The 6271-nt window shown below is 62.0% G+C and overlaps 1 long non-coding RNA gene across 1 annotated transcript; it reads left to right on the forward strand.

Annotated features, from left to right (window-relative positions):
- The first annotated feature begins 454 nt into the window (after positions 1-454).
- Positions 455-6099, forward strand: LOC131838087 (uncharacterized). Its single transcript, XR_009356465.1, has 2 exons — positions 455-707; positions 5971-6099. It is a non-coding gene; the product is annotated as an uncharacterized LOC131838087 (long non-coding RNA).
- Positions 6100-6271: the final 172 nt, after the last annotated feature.

Raw genomic sequence — 6271 nt, forward strand, 5'->3', positions numbered from 1 at the left:
GAGCCCCAGGTGGGTGTCTGGTCCCCGGGGCTCCCATTACTGGTCTCCTTGTGGAGGTCAAGGAGGAGGTGCAGCTTGGAGGTTCCAGCAGCAGGCCAGGCCCACGGCTCCTGGCTTGAGAACCCGGCTGGGTTCAGAGGATACGGGGGAGTGGCGCTTGGTACACAGTCCCGGCAGGCCCACCCTCCCTTCCACACAAGCTGGGCTCTGCCAGCCCGACAGGGGGTTGGGGGGAATCGCTCAGGCTTGGGGTTAGCCAGTCCTGCCAAAAAGCTCAGAGACAGGGGAAGCCGCATATTCCTTTATTGCCATTTCCACCCTGCCTTTCTGCAGCTGATGTGTGAGGTGGGGGTAAGTCGGGGGTGCAGTGAGTGGTTGGGAGTGGGCGCCCCTGGGCACTCATTGGCGGAGCCTCTGTGTCGGGCCGCCCAGCAGCTCAGGGCCACAGAGAGCGAGCGCGCCTCGGGAAGGGGCAGGTATGTGGGAGGCGGGTGGCTGAGAACCCCTCTTTTGGAATTTAAGGCGATTCGTGTCCAGGAACCTTCCGCGGTGGCAGGGAATTAGGAATCCTGATAAAGTGCGCGGGGGCAGAATCCCGAAGCCCGGTGTTCTCTAGCCACAATTATCCTGATCATTTCTGGGCTGGACTGGGATGTTGTCTCCTCCGCCTCTGAGCCTTTGCACACAGAAATGTGCATTCGTTTGTGGTATGTCTTTGCGTGTGGACCGAATAGCTCGGATCACCCGCTTCTTCATGGTTGGGGGTAACTGGAGCGGGTTTAACAACCGTGGCGATCCGGTCAGGGAAACCCGGAGCTGGAGTGCGAAACCTCCCCCCCCCCTCCCTTTGCTTCTGGTCGCAGGGCAGACTGGACTGGAGGAGGATGAGAAAGAAACCCGGGGCGCGAGGCACTGGAGCGGGGTGTGGGGGGGTCTCCCTGGGTGTCCGTCGCTGCGGGTCTGCGGGCGATGTGTGTGGTTGCTGTTTCGTGTTATGTAACAAATTGCTGGAGGTCCACGAGGTGGCAGACAGCGGAGAGCGGAGCGCGAGGCAGGCGCCAGGCGGGGAGAGGCGGCCGGGTGGACACGGTCCGGGAGGGCGCACGCGGGAGGCCGGCTTCTTCACATCTCCGAGCCCCGCGCGCTTGCACATTGTATTACCGGGTCTCCCGAGCGTCCAAAGGAAGACATTACAATTCGCGCTTTTAGAAGCTCGCCTCTGCGGTCGCCTCATCCGAATGAAATCATCTGCGCCCGTTTTCCCTCTCCCTGAGTGTTATGAACACCCGCCTTTCCCTTGAGGCCCACCGCCGACTGTCCAGGAACAAACACACCCCAGTTTCCCCGGCTAATCCAGAGAGGTAGAAACACCAGAGCTCCAGCAGAAAGCCCGCCTCCTGTAAATGTCAAGTTGGAGTGGCCGGAGAGTCGGGTGCGCCAGGGCTTGAGGCTCGGAGCTGGGGCCGGCCAGGGGCAGTGAGGCGGCTGAGTCAACTGGAGCAGGTGGCCCAAGGGCACCCCTTCCCGCCTGAAAAATGCTGGGGCCTGGAGTCCGAAAGGACTCGCCCAGGAGGAAAGCCTGAGTCTAGACTCAGCGAAGCTCAACCTCAGGGCCCGTGATCCTGCTGGGAGCTGTATAAACGGCCTCTGGCCTGGGAGGGCCAGGGCACCCGCTGGAGCCCCTCCATCCTTTCTTCCTCTCTTGGGGTTCCCGTTGTTCCCCAGACCTCCAAGGCCCGGAGGAAGGGACAGCTGGGAGGTGCGCCCTTCTTCTGAGGTGACTCTCATTCCTTCCAAATCATCCTTCAGGGCACTCTTTCTCTCCCACCCAACACCGGGGCTCCCCCCAGTGCCACCCGGGACCTATGCACCCTTAGGCTCTAAAGCAGAAATCCCCTGTCCTCTCCCTCCTTCCTCGCCCTTTCCGCTACACCCCTACCTAATTTTTTATCTCTATACAACCGGGGTTTTTCTCACCCAAGGAGAAGAGGGTAGAGGCAGAGGGAGGGCCAGCCTCCCCCCCAAGCTGGAGAGCCCAACCTGGCGGTGGGGAGCGGAGCAGGAGGGGGTAATCTCAGAAGGCATCTCCTCTCTGACTCTCCATCTCTCTCCCTGCTCCTCCTGGCCTGGGCGGGTTTCCTTCTGAGTTTTAAACACTGATAGATGAATAAGAAAAAAAAAAAGAAGGTAAATCAAGCCACCTCCCACCCCCAAAGCGACGGTTCATTTCTCAAGGCAGGTAGACCCTAGGCCGAGGCGGGTGGGCGTGGGAACCGGGAGGAGAGCTGCGCGTGCACAACTCTTTTCGCCTGAGTACCCGTGGGTTTCCCCTTTGACGTTTCCACCTCCAGCATGTGCCCTCTGACCGTGAGTTTTGGGGTCCCCCTTTCTCTTCATTCCCCAAGGCCCCTGCTCGCGGTGTTTCATCTGAAAAAAGAACAGCCGGCATGCGCACTGCCTGTTTCTTTCTCTCCCCACTCTCTGCGTTTCCGTTGATGCGGGAAAGAGAACAGGGGTTGGATGGGAACTGCAGAGATCCAGCATAACCTGTGTTTAACCTGCGCTGTCCCGGGGCGCCGCGTCCAAGCGGGCTCCCCCGCCATTTCATCCGTGCCGCGCACGCCCGGCGGTGGCGCCTTGGGCCGTGTCCCCGGCGTAACCCTCCCGCCCCGGCAGCCTGCGAGCTGTTTATACAGCTTTACCTGTACTATTCTCGTAACCAGTAAAAATCCTCGCCTGCCCAAGGTAACCTAATCCGAGGGCCGAGGCAGAGGAGGGGGAGGTGTGTACGCGCCAGAAGGGGGTTCTTCTCTCTTCCCGATTGGGAGGAAATTGGGTGATGGAGGTGGGGGCCCAAGGGCCGACGAGGAGGGAGGCCTGCTTTCCACGTCCCTGTCCTCTCTGCTTTTCTCCCTCTAACAGGCATCGGGGACCCCGCAGTGGTCGCAGCCAGGACGCGTGCTGCCAGCAGGCGCGGCGGCCCCGGGGCGCCCAGCCGGGCTAGCGAGGCCCAGGACTGGTTTCCAAGTCAGGACCTGGGTGCTCTCGTCCCGCTTTCCGCTTGCACCATTAGAACTTCCACATTTAAGACCAAAAACCAGCAGAGAGGGGAGCCGGCCTTAACCAGATCCTCCCCGCCGTCCTCTCCTTCCGGAGCGCCCCTGTGCCGCACGCAGCCAGCGCCAGGAATCGAATTAAACGCCTCTTGGCGGTTATTGTCTCTCGCTAATTGCTCCAACAATGGCCACTATTAAAATGGAGACACCCAATTAAAGGCCCCGCCGGGCAGCGCTCGGCTCCCGGCGACGAACTGGCCGCCAGCCTGGAGCTTGCAGACCGCCCCACCGCGAACCGGGCCGGTGTGGGGCGCCGGCGCCGGCCTCGGCACCTCTGGCCCCCACTTCCTCCCCAGACGTACAGCAACCGCGGCCGGTTCACACCATTTTTATTGACCGATCGCAGCCAAGGAAGATTGATCGAGCTGGAGTGGGAAAGGTCTTCTCCTCCCGCCAAGCCCCGGCTCGCCAGGGCCTCGGGGCCGCGCTCCAATTTCGGGCCTTCGCTGTAGCTCTGCGCCCTCCCTGCCCCCAGCCCCGCAGGTTCCCGGCTTCATTTCTGTCTTTAACTGCGCGGCCGGGTCCGCCCAGGCCGGCGCCGAGGCTCCGGGGGGAGGGACACGGCGTCGCGGCCCGGCTCCGCTTCTTTCTCCTGCCTGCAAATATTTGCTGCCTCGCTGGAAATCCGACTATTTCGCGCGCGCTCCGCTTGCAAAGTCCTTAAGTAAACACGCTCAAATGACCGCCCCAGGCGGCCCGAAGCACGCTCACTCCCCCTGCGCGCCGGATTAGTAACTTTATGACCTCGACCCCGAGGCTCGGCTCTCCGGTTGTCCTCCGCGGGCAGCGCGCGGGCGCCCGAGGCCGCCCGAGGCCGCTTCTCCCGGCACCTCGGCCCCGCGGAGCTCGCCTGGATGCGCCGGTCGCCAGGCTCGGGTGGGGCACGCTGGCCGCGTGGATCTCCGCTCTCTGGGTCCTGCGACCCCAGGGGTGAGCCTGGGGGCACGCTCCTCCCCTCTGCGCCGCGGGCTCCGGTTCCTTGGCGGGACTGGGTGTCCCCCTTCCATGGGGAACGGGGCCTGGGCAGCCTCGGGAGGGCGGGTGGGAGGGACCTGCACTTGGGCATGTGTCTAGGGGTGTGTGTGTGGGTCCCAGCTTACCCCGACCGGGGAGAGAAAGTTAGGTTCCATTTCTTACCCTTTCCCCAAGAGGGCACACACACCCCACTCAACTTGACGCCTGCAGCAGCCGCCTCGAGGCCTGGCGTTTCGGATAGGCCGCACTGGCTCCCGCCGCCCCCGCACGGCCCTGGGCCCGGGATCCTGAGCCTCGGCCGGGGGCTGCGCTGTGGCTCGCTCGGCTCCGGGACGCTTGCCCCCAGGGTCCCGGGCATCCAGGCCGTTCGACAGCCCCTTACCCTGGTGAGGGAGGCCTCGCGCCCTGCAGGAGCCCAGGGCCCCGCAGCGGCGGCGGCGGCGGCGAGATCCTCCTGGGTCTCCTCGCTTCCTCCACCGGCGCTGCGCCGGCTGCTCCTGGGGAGGCCGGGGGCACTCGCTAGACCGGACCCGGGCCGGGCTTCCTGGGGACGGGGCCGTCAGGGCTGCAGGAGGGCGCTGAGGCGTCTCTGCAGGAGGCCAGGATCCCAGCTTTGCGGGCGACGGCCGAGGGGGAGTCTGGACCACCTTTTCCACCCTTCTCCCGGCATCGAGCCCCCTCCCCTCCCCCCGCCCGCCCGGGGAGGAGGAAGCCCGGCCTGCATTTGCCGGCGAGGCGGGTCAGGCCGGCGCCTGGCCTGGCTCAGACCCCCGCAGCCCGGCTCTCCGCCTCAGGCCACACGCTTCAGCCTCTCGCCGGCCTGGCTCCCTCCCTCCCTGCTTCCCCACGGATCCCGGGACGGACCTCGGCCCTCCCTCCCCTGTATCCCCCTCCCCTCCTTTTCCCTACCCACCCCCCCTTCTCTGCGCTCCCGGCTCTGGGGCTGGGCCCGTGACGTCAAACCCAGTGTGGCGTCGGCGAGACTGGCCGGCGCGGGCCATCAAAAGAGCAACGTCCTCTTTCCCAATTACCCACTGTCAGTCCGGGAACAGGGGCGGACCGGCTGGGAATTAAATGTTAAATACCCCCTACAGGCTGGCTCCGAGACACCGGGCATCCAGCCGCAGCCCCCCACGCCTCTCTGCCAGCTTCAAACCATCCAGACCCAGGGCCTTCGAGATCTTTTATTTTTCCAAGGTGTGGGGAGGAGGAGGGGGTGGGGTGGGGGGAGGACTCTCCATCGCTGTGCCGCCCGACTCGGTGCTTTTAATTAAAACGAATAGTGCCCGCCCCCCACGTTCTGTCCCCACAAATATTTTCCCTTTGTCTTTTAAAATGGTCCTAAGCTCGCAAGTTAACATTTTCAGGTCCTGGCGTCAGCAGCTTTTTTTCTCCCGGGGACGGCTCCCTTTTTCCTTTTCGCCGGCTTCCAGGTCTCGGGCCCGAAAGCCACGTTTGGGATTCCCCGCGTGACTCTGAACCGGGGTCCGGGTCTAGCGTCGCCTCGTCCCGGGCGGACGCGCCACGAAGCGCTTTGCTTTTCTTTTCTTCAACCCCCACTTGCATCCTTCATCTTAATCTCGGGGACTTTTAGCAAAAATGTGTGCGCGCTGGTCCGTCCTTGTTTATGAAGCGGTTTCCGGTGGATGGTAGACAGAAACTAAATAATTAAAAGGTTTGGAGAGCCCCGTGAGCAGCAGGAGAGGCTGGCAGCTTGGCAGGCTCTAGAGAGAAGTGGTCAGAGTGAAAAGAAAAATCGATGCTTCTTTACTGGGCCGCCCTAATAAACGGGAACTAAATGGACTCAGGAGAAACGTGGGGGGAGAGCAGTGCGTGCATGTGTTTAATTTTAGGAATTTTCTTCCTGTCCCGTATCTAGAAACTCAACCCTGATTTCTAACAAACATCAGATTTAAGAAGACGGAGACTCAGGAGAAGCTCCAGATCCAAGATCGGGAGGACCCACGTTGCCACTACTCTGAAATAAATTTTACTAATCTTCCTACAAGGATTGTGTATTAAAACAAGACATCTCTCGCCCCCCCTACCCCAACACATACACCAAGTTAGGCTGAATATTGATGATTTTCCTTGAGCGCATGAAAGGAATCCTCCAGAACTTACTTTTAGGGACGGTCTCTTGTATTTCGACTTTTTGAATCTGTAGGGAATTTAATGGG

Source organism: Mustela lutreola, chromosome 8 (assembly GCF_030435805.1).
Source record: "Mustela lutreola isolate mMusLut2 chromosome 8, mMusLut2.pri, whole genome shotgun sequence".
Lineage (NCBI taxonomy): Eukaryota > Metazoa > Chordata > Mammalia > Carnivora > Mustelidae > Mustela > Mustela lutreola.